The following is a 15,052-nucleotide window of genomic DNA, read 5'->3' as shown; positions in this document are numbered from 1 at the left end:
GTCTGCAGATTTAGAGTGGAAAACCTCTTAAGTTCAGAAAAAGCACCAGTATGGTGAGGGTGATATTCTGAAAGGGTGTGCCTAAAAAAACACATTTTCAGAGCCCAGCTATAGAGTAGAAGGTATTCAAAGTCTGGATCCTTTACCTCAGACTAATGGTTGAGTCTTAGGGATTCCTCATTCAGGATCATGATGCCATATTAAAAAAAGACATCTTTATGTGTACAAACACATGTTATTCCGTAATAAAAATCTCCCAACTTTTAGAGACTGTATCAACCCAAAGAGCTATATTTCATTTTTGAGTATTAACACCCATTGATGTGTGGCAGATATTTTGCTTCAGATCAATCTGCTGTAATACTTGCATTGTTGTTTTCTTAAGAATTGTAATCGAAATTACTTCCTGTCTACAGTTAATGTCTCTTCTACACATTTCTAGACAAATATTCCATTTCATTTTCAGCAGTGCAGATCATCACTGGAAGCTATTCCATATGAAGTGAAGAGCTTGCAGAAACTTTTCCTCCATTAAAAAAGTTCCAAATACTAATCACAGGAATTCTATTTTTAGGGAGACTTGAGAATTTAAAGTTTATTGATGCAGAGAATTTCCTTTAGCGTGGAAATCAGGGTAATAAAAAATCTTCTAAGTTATCTTACCGTGTTAGTATATCAAAGGTAACAAGGGTAACTTTGTTGAGTAAGACAAATAAATAAAATCATGTAACTTAAATACACAGATGACTTACTAATAATTTATTCATCCAAAAGGTAAATTATAGTTTTGAGGCAAGAGGCAATATTTTCTATTAGCATGCATTCTGAAAAAAAAATAATTCTAGTAAAGGGAACCACTGTGTCTGTGATTAGTTATATCAAAGCTAAATCCATGGACTGAACTGGTGGTTAAAGTTATATCATTATTCCTGGTCTGAGAGGATCAGTTCCTGCCTGTTTTGATCTGGGAAATAATTTGAGGCAATTCTCCCTCTCTACTCTGCTCTGGTGAGACCCCCATCTGGAGTACTGCATCCAGATCTGGAGTCCTCTGTACAGGAAGGACATGTACCTGTTGGAATGTTTCCAGAGGAAGGCCACAAAAATGATCAGAGGGCTGGAACACCTTTGCTATGAAGACAGGCTGAGGGAGCTGGAGTTTAGCATGGAGAAGAGAAGGCTCAGGGAAGATCTTATTGCAGCTTTCCAGAACCTAAAGCGGGCTTATAAGAAACTTGAGGGCAAGCTTTTTAGCAGGGCCTGTAGCAATAGGATGAGGGGTAATGATTTTAAACTAAAACTAGATTCAGACTAGGTATAAGGAAGAAATTTTTTACAATGACTGGTGAAACAGTAGAACAGGTTGTCCAGAGAAGTTGTAGACACCCCATCCCTGGAAACATTCAAGGTCAAGATGGATGGGGCAACCTGTCCCTGCCCGTGGTGGGGGGGTTGGACTAAATGACCTTTAAAGCCCCCTTCTAACCCAAACCATTCTATGATTTCAGTGAGGGGTTTTTTGCAGTTTTGCATCTATGAACTGACCTTAATCTTTAGATATAGAAATATAGAAAAAAGTAAAAAGCGTTATGCCCAACTAAACACACATATATACATGTTAATATACATAATATATTAACATAGCATTAAATAAAACATGCATCTAGAATGATTTTGCTACAAATATTTCTCTAATCTGCTTAGACTTCAGGAAATGAAAAACATAATCCAGACTTTTTTCCCCAGTTTAAGAGGAAGAAAATTCATGATGTAATTAGAACTTGGGTAAAAAGAAAAGTAGAAATGCATATATCAAAACCACATCAACTCAAGGATTTTTTTTTTTTGTGTGTGAATAAAAAAATCCATAACTGAAATATTTTTGTTATCTGACATGATACATCTAGTAGTTAGGTTTCCTCCAGTTTCCTCCAGACTCTTCCTTTGATAAGATAACTTTCACACAATGAACATTACATTTTTTTCCTGTATCCAAATCCAAAATAACAAAAATATTAAGTCATATGAAGCTTTTGCATTGTTAGTAACAACTTCTTAAGGACTATTTGATTAAAATAATAAATCTATTAATGTGCTACTACTGTAAGTCGTTCCCCATATTTTTCATTATTGTTCTTTCATGAGACAAGGCTAAATTTTCTTTTAATTCCCATAGGCCATCTCCATTGACTTAAATAGATTTCTCACTCTGATATCAATAATGAATACGATTCCAAGAATGAAGCCTGTTAAATGTATTAGGGTTCTGAGCTTTGATCTGCTTAGCATATTATTCTCTCATCTTCTTTTTGCATTAAAAAAGTCAAAATGCTGAAGGTGAGAGAAAATACATTTGGCCTGGGAGAAGAACTGAACAATATACAGTTCATTCAATTTTTTAGCCTGCAATGAAGACAGGTTTTTTACAGATATGTTCTGAAAATAGTTTAGTTTATTATGGATAAAACCCCCAAAACCACAAAAACCAGCCCATTTCACATTCTTATTAGAGTTCTGAAACATAGCAAGAGAACTAGGTCACATAAGACTAATGAGAATTGCAGCATGGAAATATGAATTAAATATCACTATTCAGATTTTTAATTTCTTTATAATTCAAAATAAGGTTTGTTATGCCTTGAAGAGGAAGAGGTGTTAAAAAACATATTTAATTTCTCAAGTGTCCATTAGCTGACAGTAGAATAGCACAGACTCTTTTCATTGGTGTATCCACAGTGAAAAATCACTAGAGTTAAAGAATCACACAACTTAAGAGGGTAGCATCAGCTGAGATACCAGCTCAGCTACCAGCTCAGTTGGAGAACAAGCAGGATGGAAGAAGTTTGTTTGTTTGTGTGCTTGTTTTAATGAGTTTTCAGTAATGACCAGGAGAAAAGTGTTGTTTGCCTTTTTTGTAAAAGCAGATGCTGTTGTCCCATGTTTGACTTTTGTGCTATGACACATAGATCTGTTCTACAAAAAGCTGTTCCCATCCAGTACTTTGAAGCTGATTATTTCTTCTTTAGCACAGTGTTTTGCCCATGTTTCTGTTGAAGTTGATTCTGCCATTCCAAACATTTTTTTCCAACTTGTCATTTTGAATTCTGTCTCTTCATTTACCTACTTCCATGTTGTTTTACAACTGTAAGATCTGGAAGTCTAATAATTAGATTGTGCCTTGATTCAGTACTTCTATGAAGACATTGAAAACCGGATCCAGGATATATCCCTATACAAGTCCAATGAGAATGTTCTTCTTTTTGGTGATGTGTTACTAATAATTACTTTTTGGTTATAATTTCCCCATAACCTTTGTTCATAATCACTTAGCTTGCTTAGAAAATAGTCATGTGTTATTTGGACTCTGTTCACTACTTTAAAGTGCCTATTGTTAACATAAACAGATACAGGTATCAACATACTATTTATTTGCTAAGCATTGCGTATGTTTATTTTTACATTTTTATCCAGCTTGCTGTTCCTGACAGAACAATATTGGCAAAAACCCCACCAATATATGACCTCACAAGTCTTCTGAAAAGATTTGTAAGAAAGCTAGCTGTGAAAGTCATTCCTGTGATTTCAGCCTTTGTATTTCTAGCATTAAGGTTTTCAGCATCTATTCTAACCTTGTTATGACCTTTTAGAGAGGTTTTTAGTCAATTATGGAGGAAAAGAGCTCAAAATAATAACACCACTTTTCAGTGCCAAGGTAGATGATGATTATTCTTTGGCAGTGAAATATTATTATTTATGAATAATAAAGCAATGGTGAAAGAAAAGTGTTCTGAAGGGAGATTCAATGGGACTGGTTTTTAGAATCACAGAATCGTAAGGGTTGGAAAGGACCTTAAGATCATCTAGTTCCAACCCCCCTGCCATGGGCAGGGACACCTTGCCCTAAACCATGTGGCTCAAGGCTCTGTCCAACCTGGCCTTGAACACCGCCAGGGATGGAGCATCCACAACCTCCCTGGGCAACCCATTCCAGTGCTTCACCACCCTCACTGGAAAGAACTTCTTCCTTATATCTAGTCTAAACTTCCCCTGTTTAAGTTTGAACCCATTACCCCTTGTCCTACCACTAGAGTCCCTAAGGAAGAGTCCCTCCCCAGCATCCTTGTAGACCCCCTTCAGATACTGGAAGGCTGCTATGAGGTCTCCACACAGCCTTCTCTTCTCCAGGCTGAACAGCCCCAACTCTCTCAGCCTGTCTTCATACGGGAGGTGCTCCAGCCCTCTTATCATCCTCGTGGCCCTCCTCTGGACTCGCTCCAACAGCTCCATGTCCTTCTTATTTTGAGGACACCAGAACTGTACACAGTACTCCAAGGGAGGTCTCACGAGAGCAGAGTAGAAGGGCACGATCACCTCCTTCGACCTGCTGGTCATGCTTCTTTTGATGCAGCCCAGGATACGGTTGGCTTTCTGGGCTGCAAGCGCACACTGCCGGCTCATGTTACGCTTCTCGTCAACCAACACCCCCAAGTCCTTTTCTGCAGGGCTGCTCTGAATCTCTTCTCTGCCCAACCTGTAGCAGTGCCTGGGATTGCCCCAACCCAGGTGTAGGACCTTAAACTTGTCTTGGTTAAACTTCAGAAGGTTGGCATCAGCCCACCTCACAAGCGTGTCAAGGTCCCTTTGGATGGCATCCCTTCCCTCCAGCGTATCAACCGAACCACACAGCTTGGTGTGATCGGCAAACTTGCTGAGGGCGCACTCAATCCCACTGTCCATGTCACCGACAAAGATGTTGAACAGGACCGGTCCCAACACCGATCCCTGAGGGACACCACTCGTTACAGGTTTCCAATCGGACATTGAGCCATTTACCACAACTCTTTGCGTGCGGCCATCGAGCCAGTTTTTTATCCACTGAGTGGTCCATCTATCAAATTGATGTCTCTCCAATTTAGAGGCAAGGATGTCGTGCGGGACAGTGTCGAACGCTTTGCACAAGTCCAGGTAGATGACGTCAACTGCTCTGCCGCTGTCCATCAGTTCCGTGGCTCCATCATAGAAGGCCACCAAATTGGTCAGGCAGGATTTCCCCTTGGTGAAGCCATGTTGGCTGTCACCAACCACCTCGTTGTTTTTCATGTGCCTTAGCATGTTTTCCAGGAGAAACTGTTCCAAGATTTTGCCAGGCACAGAGGTGAGGCTGACTGGTCTGTAGTTCCCCGGGTCTTCCACCTTCCCCTTCTTGAAAATGGGGGTTATATTACCCTTCTTCCAGTCATCGGGAACTTCACCTGACTGCCAGGATTTTTCGAATATGATGGACAGTGGCTTAGCAACTTTATTCGCCAGCTCCTTCAGGACCCGTGGATGGATTTCATCAGGTCCCATGGACTTGTGCACGTTCAGGTTCTTAAGATGGTCTCGAACCTGATCCTCTCCTACAGTGGGTCTAAGGTCTTCATTCTCACAGTCCCTGCATTTGCTTTCCAAGACTTGGGTTGTGTGGTCAGAGCATTTGCTGGTGAAGACTGAGGCAAAGAAGTCATTAAGAACCTCAGCCTTCTCCAAATCCATGGTAGCCAGTTCTCCTGATAGCTTCTGGAGAGGGCCTACCTTGTCCCTAGTCTGTCTTTTATTTGCTACGTATCTATAGAATCCCTTCCTGTTATCTTTTACATCCCTTGCCAAACTTAATTCTAACTGGGCCTTAGCTTTCCTAACCTGGTCCCTAGCTTCTCGGGCAATGCTCCTATATTCTTCCCAGGCCGCCTGTCCTCGCTTCCACCTTCTATAAGCTGCTTTTTTCCCCTCTAAGTTTCCTCAGCAGCTCCTTGTCCATCCATGGAGGTCTCCTGGCCCTCCTGCTGCACTTTCTTCTAGTCGGGATGCAACACTCTTGAGCACGTAGCAGGTGATCCTTGAATACCGACCAGCAGTCTTGGGCCCCCCTGCCCTCTAGGACTGTATCCCATGAAACCTTACTAAGGAGGTTCCTGAAGAGGCCAAAGTCTGCTTTCTTGAAGTCCAGGGCAGTGAGCTTGCTGCACGCTCTTCTCACCGTCCTGAGGATCTCAAACTCAACCATCTCGTGATCACTACAGCCAAGGCTGCCCTGGAGCGTTACATTTCCAACCAGTCCCTCCCTGTTGGTGAGCACAAGGTCCAGCATGGCACCTCTCCTCGTCGGCTCCTCCACTGCTTGAAACAGGAAGTTGTCTTCCACACAATCGAGGAACCTCCTGGATTGCTTGTGCCGGGCCGTACCGTCCCTCCAACAGATGTCAGGATAGTTGAAGTCCCCCATGAGGACAAGGGCCTGCGAGCGTGAGGCTGCTCCTATCTGTCTGTAGAGCGCTTCATCCACAGAGTCCTCTTGATCAGGCGGCCTGTAACAGATCCCCACCGTAATGTCCCCTCTTGCTGTTTTCCCTTTGATCCTGACCCACAAACACTCTGTTAACTCATCACCCGTCCCCAGACAGAGTTCCATACTCTCTAGCCTATCACTGACATAGATAGCAACACCCCCTCCCCGTCTGCCTGGCCTGTCTTTTCTAAACAGCCTGTAACCTTCCATTCCGACATTCCAGTCATAGGAGCCATCCCACCATGTTTCTGTGATACCAATGACATCATATTCCCGTAGCCTTGCACACATCTCTAATTCCTCTTGTTTGTTCCCCATACTACGGGTGTTTGTATAGAGGCACCTTAGCCGAGCTCCAAATGAAGCTGACTCAATGGCTGGGGAAGCTGGAACATCTCTACATTGCTCCAAGCACTTATTACACGTGCTGGCAACTGACCAGGAATGTTGGGATGGATCAATGCTCCCCTCCCCCAACACATCTAGTTTAAAGCTTTCCTGACCAGCCTGGCAAGCCTCCTACCAAAACAGCTCTTCCCCTTCTTTGTCAGACCAGCTCCACCAGCCTCCAGTAGATCTGGCCTCCCAAATGGAGCCCCATGTTCTAAATAGCCAAACCCCTGACTATGGCACCAGCATTCTAACCATTTATTAACCTGCCAGACATGCCTAGCTTTTTTAAGGTCCTCCCCTTTGTCCTGGAGAACCGATGAAAAAACTATCTGAGCTCCAGAGCCCCTAACCACCTCTCCCAGGGCTCTGTAGTCATTCTTAATGTTTTCCAGGCTACTGCTATCTATATCTCTAGCACCCACATGGACCACTAGGAGGGGGTAATAGTCAGCAGGACTTACTAGAGCAGGCAGCCTCTCAGCAACATCCGTGATCCGAGCCCCCGGCAGGCAACACACCTCCCTCGAGACTGCATCAGGCCGGCAGATGAGTGCCTCTGTGCCTTTCAAAGTAGAGTCCCCTACTACTATGACCCTCCTCTTTTTCCTGGAGGCACCAGTAGCGATCCTCTTTACTGGTGCATCAGCAGGGTGCTCATTAGGTGTGGTGGGTGCTTTCTCATTAGCCCCCTGCAGAACCGCGAAGCGGTTCTGGGTGGGGACATCAGATTTAGGAGGAAGCCCCTTGTCGTTAATTGTCCTCTTCCTCCTTTTTTTGTTCTTTTTTCTCGTGACTAATTCCCAGCTTCCTGGGTTGCTGCCCTCCTTCTTTCCTATATGAGCAGTGCTAGAAGTTTGCAGCCCCCGCGCAGTTTGGGCCTGGAGCAAGCAGCCCAGCTTCCTCTCAGCTTCCCTGGCATCTTTTAGCTCTCCAACAGCCTCCCGCAGCTCAGCCACCTGCTGCAGGAGGACCTCCACCAGGGCACAGCGAGCGCAGCCCTGTCCATGGTGCACCCCCGCTTCACGAGACCAGTCGAGGCACTTTCTACACTCCGAGGTCTGCGCCGCAGCCTCCCCTCTCATCGGCTCTGTCTGGGTGCCTACGCTGGCCACCGCCGGGGCAGAGCTCCCAGAGCGGGCCCTGGTCCTGAGGCGAGTGCTCACCATCCCGCTCGCTGCCCGCTCGCCCTGCCTGCGCAAACTGCCGCGCAAACTGCCGCGCCACACCCTGCCTGACGTGCCACGCCCTGTTCGCGCTCCCTGGGATGGGTTTTACCCACTGAGGGCTGGTGCCGTCACTCCTGGCGCCGCCCCCTGTGAGTCAGCTGCTCGCATCAGCTGAGCTGCCGGCTCCTGGGCAAGTCCTGTCGAGGACTTGAGGCTCCCTCGGTCGCTCTTGCCGCTCCGAACTGAGGCTCCGGGACGCTGTGCTTCCCCCCGCTCCGGTGTTAAAGGCGTCCTCTCTGGAGATATTCACCTCGGCAATTTTGGTTGGGTTTTTTTTTTCCTCCTTTCCTAATCTCCTCAACCACACTCTAAAGAGAGGATTGTGGCATTTTTCTCCTTTCCTTTTCTGGTTGAAATGTGTTTGGTTTCTTTTCTTTTTTTTCTTTTTTTTTTTTTCCCCCCTCCTTTTCTTTCCTCTAAAAGAAGCTCATAATAGATCATTTTGTTGTTTGACAGAATGGATTAATGTTGGAGAAAATTAGCTGGATTTTACAGTGCATTGGGATTATGTTTGTTGAATGTCTGTAAAACATGCATCTTCACCTATATTTTGTCACAAAATTGTGGTTTTGTTTAATTTATGAAAGAGGTTTCCTGTCTGTGGAACCTATACCAACTACTGTGAGGGGAGAAGGTCAGGTTCTTAGATCTTTACAAGGTTTGAGCCACTGTAATATACATAGGCAATATATCAAATATTTTATCAATTTTTCATTGCATAGAACTGTTCACTAATATAATGGGAGATGATGCCAACAGAAACAGAAGTGAGACTATTTCAAACCTGACTATACAGTAGGTCTTAGTGGAAACAAACACAACTAAACCGTAGGAGTCTCTAAGACGCAGGAGAAATTGCTAGGAGGTTGAGTTAACTTCTTCCATAAATACATATAAATGTGTGTATATATATGATAAAGCATCCAGTATTGCACAGACATTATTTGCAGATATTGATTGTCCTTTCTGGTACTATGAGCTTTTATGAAAGAGAGGTGATTGATAGATGACATGAAGGAAAAGATTTCACATATATACATTTGCTCCTCTGAAAATCAACAGCATTTAGGGATAAGACTGTGTGGAATTATAACATTTCTCTCAGCAGCATCATCTAGGGAAAGTCTTCAGGATTTAGAAGTGAAAAAATAGGATTTTTGAAGGTGCATAATACTGATAAAATTGTTTAAAGGTATAGCAATTTCCAGGTGGCAAATGGGTAGGATCAGAGCAAAAACCACCTAAAATTGAAAAACAAAATCCAAAGTAACACTGCATTCCTACACATTTTAATAAAGTAAAAAATGGAAATGAATCAGTTGTAGAAGAGTTCATTGTGTTGACTTATGAATGCTTAAACTGAAGGCAGATGGTATAGAATGCACTGGCAGAGATCAGCTTAAACTCTACGGTATTAGCTTAACCTTCAAAGATATGTTCTAGGGTTCACTTGTCTCTAGTAGTTCATTACTGAAATGTTCATTTACAGCTTTGTCTCATTTCAAAAACAAGCAGTGAATTATGTGCATCATTATGAGTGTCTGCTAGTAGGTGATATAAAATACAAGTCAATGATGTGAGGGCTAAGGGGAGTTCACTGAATTAAGGAGTTAATCGTAGCCAGTAGAGTACAGGAGATGTTATTTGGTTTGCCAAAACAGCACTGTGGCTGGGAGGGGCCCTAAGGATAGGAAGATAGCCAATGATACCATTATCTTCAAGAAGGGCAAGAAGGAGGACCCAGCCTTGCCTCAGTCCTTAGGAAGATGATGGAGCAGCTAATCCTGAGAATAATTTCCAGGCACATGAAGGATAAGAAGGTCATCAGGATTAGTCAGCACGGATTCACCAAAATGAAGATATGCTTGATCAATCCGATACTCTTCAATGATGACTGACTTGGTATATAAAGGGAGAGCAGTGGATATTGTCTACTATGACTTCAGGAAGGCTTTTGACACTATTTCCCCTATGATCTTCAGGAGTGTTTCCTGGGGAGTTCAACATGAGATTTATGGTATTCCAGAAGGTTCTCTTTCCTGAGGTTTGTCAAGCCAAAGTTAAAAATAGTGAGGCTTGCCATCAGTGATGACTTACAAAGTCTTGTCCTCCTTCCTGTTTTATTCTCTCCTTGCTCTGCTAGGTATTCCTTTCTCTGAAAAAGCTGCTTGCGTCTGATCTCAACCTGATATGTTTTCGAGAAGATTTCAAAGTATGCCAGTTTTTTCACAGTATTGCTTGCCAAAAGAAAAAGGCATTTGGGACACTTGAAGTCCTCAGTATTTTACTTGACAGTACTGGAAGGACAGCATTTCCGACTTCATAGAAGTTGCTTTGGCCAGTTTTAGAGGTGGTATGGTAAAATTCATGGCATGAAAAATATCCCTCAGCAGAGAACAGACTTGAAAACCTCTCTCAAGCATGTGGCAAGGAAGGTGAAAAAAGGATGAACTCAGAATTATCCCAGTTGGGAAACCTTACCTGAGTAAGTTTGGGGCTGCAAAACTGGAATTCTAAGGATTACGTAAGTATTTTGACAAAGAGTTATAGAATATGTATTAAGAGTGTTCACTGCATAGTTATTGGAGTTTCATTCTTTCTGATAAACCAAATATCTTGGACCTCACCGGTTTTCTTATGAAGCTTTTCTTCTATTGTCTAAAACAGATCAGTAGTTTCCAATTACACACATTTGTGGAAATCACATTTCTTTTCACTATTTCATTTCAGTACATAGAAATTGCTGGTACCAATGAACTTTAAGAAAATGACAGGAAGACAATTTTCTGAATACTTGCTGAAACAATAATCATCAATAACCTTTCATGAATATTCCTTATTAAGCTTATCAGTGCGTGACTCTAATATTCAGTAAAACACATAGTCTTGCTGACCTCTACTTTCTGACATTTTCAGATGTTAGTTTTATATGTCATACAAAGACATTCCAATTAAAAAGAAAAAAACAGCAAACCCAGAATACATAAAAATTACTATCATGTAATAAAGTCCTCTTAGATGACTCTTCAATACCTTCCAAAATAACACATTTTGTTCCTTTTAACTATTTAGTTTTAAACATTATAAACGCATCTTGAATCATACATTGTTATACATGTGCAAAGCACATGAATGTACATGAATATAAATTATTAAGTTTTAGCTTTGAAATATACTACATTTTTGTAGGTGGGGCTAAAAAAAAAATGCCTGTGCACATGAACACACAAGTAAACATATTAGTTTAAAGTAATTTATTCATATTTCATTTAATATTTATTTTAGTAGCTCCATTACATTTGTGGGATTTTCACAGACTTAAAATCAACTGAGCAGCTGGTATACAAAAATAAACGGCTATTTTTTTCCACTGTATGTGCTCACACACATAGTGATCACATCATGATCATGTATATAGACAGATACAGCCAGAGAATTCTTGACATTGCTCAGTTTTAAAATTGCAATAAGCAATCATTCAAAAGCAGTGTATACAATTCTAAATAAATATACATAATGTATATTTGGAATTTTTTCTTTTTTTTCTTTGTGGTCCAGAAACAACTTAAAATGAGAGACAAGACTGTCTAAATCACAGTCCAAATTTCTGCATATAAATGAAACTAGTGAATTTTTGCTTCCTTACTGATGCTAGTTTACTAATGTAGCAAAAATAGCTGCAAATCAGGAACCCAGTTTGGAAAGGGAGAAACAGAGAAGTGTTTGTAAATTGCTGTACCTTGCATCAGCTTAATAAATCCTACAACTGGCAACCTTTCTCCTTTAATTTCATTTTCAGACAATAACTCAGGTGTTTTGTTGTTTTGTTTTGTTTTTTTTCCACTGGCAAAAGTTGTTTGGTGTAGTAGAGGTTGTAGATGCATGACCACATGCTGTATAACTCAAGCCTTTTGAAATACATGGTTGCCATTTAACAGACCAATCATTTGCCCTGGTGCTGGTAAGTTCCAGCTTCACGAAACAAAGGAAATAGAGTTATACCTGTTGCCATGGAAATCTGCAACTCCATCATTTTTTTTCTTCATGTAATATAAAACGTATGTAAAGGTGATCACTGAACAGTATGTGGGAAACATTACAGAAATGCCATCATCTTACAAATGATTTTACAAAATCTCTCATCTGGTAGCAATTTCAACTTTTCCCACTGTGTTCTACAAGGAAATGATGAAGAATAATGAGGAGACCACAGTTGCTTTCATTTTATAAACAAGAACCTGTGCTGATTTGTCAATGGATTTTGAATCACAAACACATATGTATATGTAGAGATCTACATTCAACAGCCAGCCATATAATCCCATATGAATCTTGTCTGGCTGCTACTTTTACAGAAATGGATTCTGACAGACTGAATATGTGATAAGACTAGCAGCTTTTACCCTGAGACAGTCATAAGTAACAGTGATGTATGCTTCTATGATAGCGTGGAAAATCTTCATTAAGCCCTTGCTGCTGAATACTGTAGAACTGAAACATTTTTTAAAAACCTATTACTGCAGTTTAGAGAGGTCAGTACTCCAGTAATTTTTAACATCATCATCAACACGGGTAATGGGACCAAACCCATTCTTAGCAAATTTGGGGATGACATCAAACTAGGGGAGCAGTCAAACACCCAGATGGGCAGGCTTCCATTCAGAGGGACCTCAGCAAAGCAGAGGAAAGGGCTGACAGGAATCTAATGTTTACTCAGCTTGAGAAAGAGAAGGCTAAGAGAAATCTAACTTCATTTTTTTCTCTCTCTGCTTAAAGATATGTTGGAGAGAAGACTGTTACCAGAGATGCACAGTGAAAGGACAAGAGACAACAGTCACAAGCTATGGCAAGGGAAATTCAAGACAGACTTAAGGAAAACTTCTTCACAATGAGAGCAGCCAAGCACTAGAATCAGTAGCCTACATTCTTGAGGGTATTCAAAACTTGACTGTATAAGACCCTGGGTAACTTGATCTAGTTTTGATGCTACCCCTGCTTTGAACAAAAGGTTAGGTGAGCTGACCACCAGCAATCATTTCCAATGTCAATTTTTCTGATCCTATACTCAAGGGATTTGAAAATCTGAGAGCTAGTGACTTGTGCTATGCCAGTGCACAATTAACCTGACATTATTTTGCTTACTGTAGTAGCTGCACATCTTTATACAATACAGCTACTGTAGTAAGTGAAATAATGCCAAATCAACAGTACAAAGTCTGTACTTTCTGTATTACTGTCTTACATTTCTCCTGAACCAGATTCCTGTACAGCTGATAAATAAAAACTGTTAGCATGGCTGGCATCATATGGGATATCAGTAACATAAGAAAAATGACCCACAGCTGGGAGGAAAAAGGAACATAAACAACCCCTATCTGGACAGGCTTTGGTTAATACATATCAAAAGACAGCTTATACTTGGGAAAGTGCCTGTATTTCAGACATGGCTTTTTAAGATACTCAGTATCTGTTGTCTTCAGTCTAAACATAATCAGAGAGATTATTATAAACAATTTTCTTGTTAAAAAATGTAATCTTTAGAAAAAGGAACGAAAGCAGAGAAAAAAAGCAAAACTAAGACAAAGGGTGAGCTTCACCTAATTTTTGTCCTACCACCAGGTACCTGATGAGCCAAAGTACAAAATGCACGGGAGGGATTTATAGAGTAACTTTAGGACTATTCTGAGAATTTCTGATCCCCTCACAGATTATTACTTTTTATAATTTTCCTATGCTCTGAAAAGCACTGTGCCCCTCTGTAGATCAGTGATAAAGAAGTTTCTTATTAATCAGAGACAATGCCTTAACTATTCCCTTGGGTGATACAAAGAACTCCTGAACAGAGCTGCTGAAACAGAGGAAGGCCTTGCCTGACAGGAGACAGAGAGTGGTATTATAGTTCAAAAAGACTATGAAAACCATGTGAAAAATAACTTTTTCAGAAGTTATTCTTCTGTGAATAAGTAATTGTCTATGATTCAGGATTTGTTTTGTTGTTGTTCTGTTGCTGTGCTGTTCCTAGCATACAGCTGATTACTCTATGACCTTAGGCAATTCATACCCAGCTGAATTTGGCCTTAATTTTTCTGTGCCTCATTTTACTCATTAGTATAATTATTATAATCATACCTGTCTCCTCAGAGCATCGGGTGCTTCATCAGCTATTATTTTTGCTAATAATAATAGGAGCTTTATAGGCTACTTTAGTTCATTTTACAAGAAACAGTTTTCTTAAAATAGCAGATACAAGATTAATAATAAATTAAGTCCATGGGAGAACTGGCTTGAGAATTATTTTTCTACTAATACTTAAGTCAACATAACCTGCTCCTCTGTTAAGGGATTTTGATGACATAAACCCACCAGCAGAGGCAAGTTGTTTTAAATATACACAATACAAAAGAAACCTTCCCTTCCATATTAAATGCTTCTCAAAATTTAGTTAAGGGTAGGACTGGGAATAGCCAAATAGGGTTCAGTCAGGCATGCAACAACTACCATATAATTACATCCGCCACTCCTCATTTATCACTCATATCACCCACAGCTTTTAGCAAATAAGACTGCTAATCAAATCATCAATTTTGTTCAGGGAAGGTTCTTTGGCTCTCCACTTTCTGCATTTTCTAGAAACAAATATGAGTTTCAACACGACAGTGCCTCTCCAACTACTTTCATAGCTCTGTAAACATGCAACATTTTGCAAAGTATGAGAAAAGCAAAAAAAAGTAAAGTTAAAATAAATGATACCTGACTTCCAAGAAATATGTACTTAGCTCTTTAAAAAGTTCCTAGAAATGTAGATAGGTGGCTCCACGGATTTTTAAAGCATCTATGTGCGAAATTCTCAGGAGGATTTGCATGTTCATATACCTTACTATGCAAAATCTTTGCGCTGTTGCATTTAAACAAACTAACCAGACCCTAGCTGCTTAAATCAGAATGCTCACAGTACAGCACAATTGTATGCAAACATATAAATGAGGTGAACTGAATGGGGAAAACAGTGTTCATAGGATTCATGTATGCACAGCTTTAGGATGGATTCATAGGATGGAGCAGGCTCCTTGCAGACAAGAAACTCTATTGTCTCAGTTATGAGACG

General features: G+C 40.8%; 1 protein-coding gene across 1 annotated transcript in view; it reads right to left on the bottom strand.

Moving 5' to 3' along the window:
* The window catches only part of DOK6 (docking protein 6), a 236,143-nt gene that overhangs the window by 42,183 nt on the left and 178,908 nt on the right, over nt 1-15,052 (bottom strand).

The sequence above is a fragment of the Strigops habroptila genome, chromosome 1 (genome assembly GCF_004027225.2).
Source record: "Strigops habroptila isolate Jane chromosome 1, bStrHab1.2.pri, whole genome shotgun sequence".
In the NCBI taxonomy this organism is placed as follows: Eukaryota; Metazoa; Chordata; class Aves; order Psittaciformes; family Psittacidae; genus Strigops; species Strigops habroptila.
Note: the sequence above shows the minus strand (reverse complement) of the source record. Positions and strands in the feature narration are given on the sequence as shown.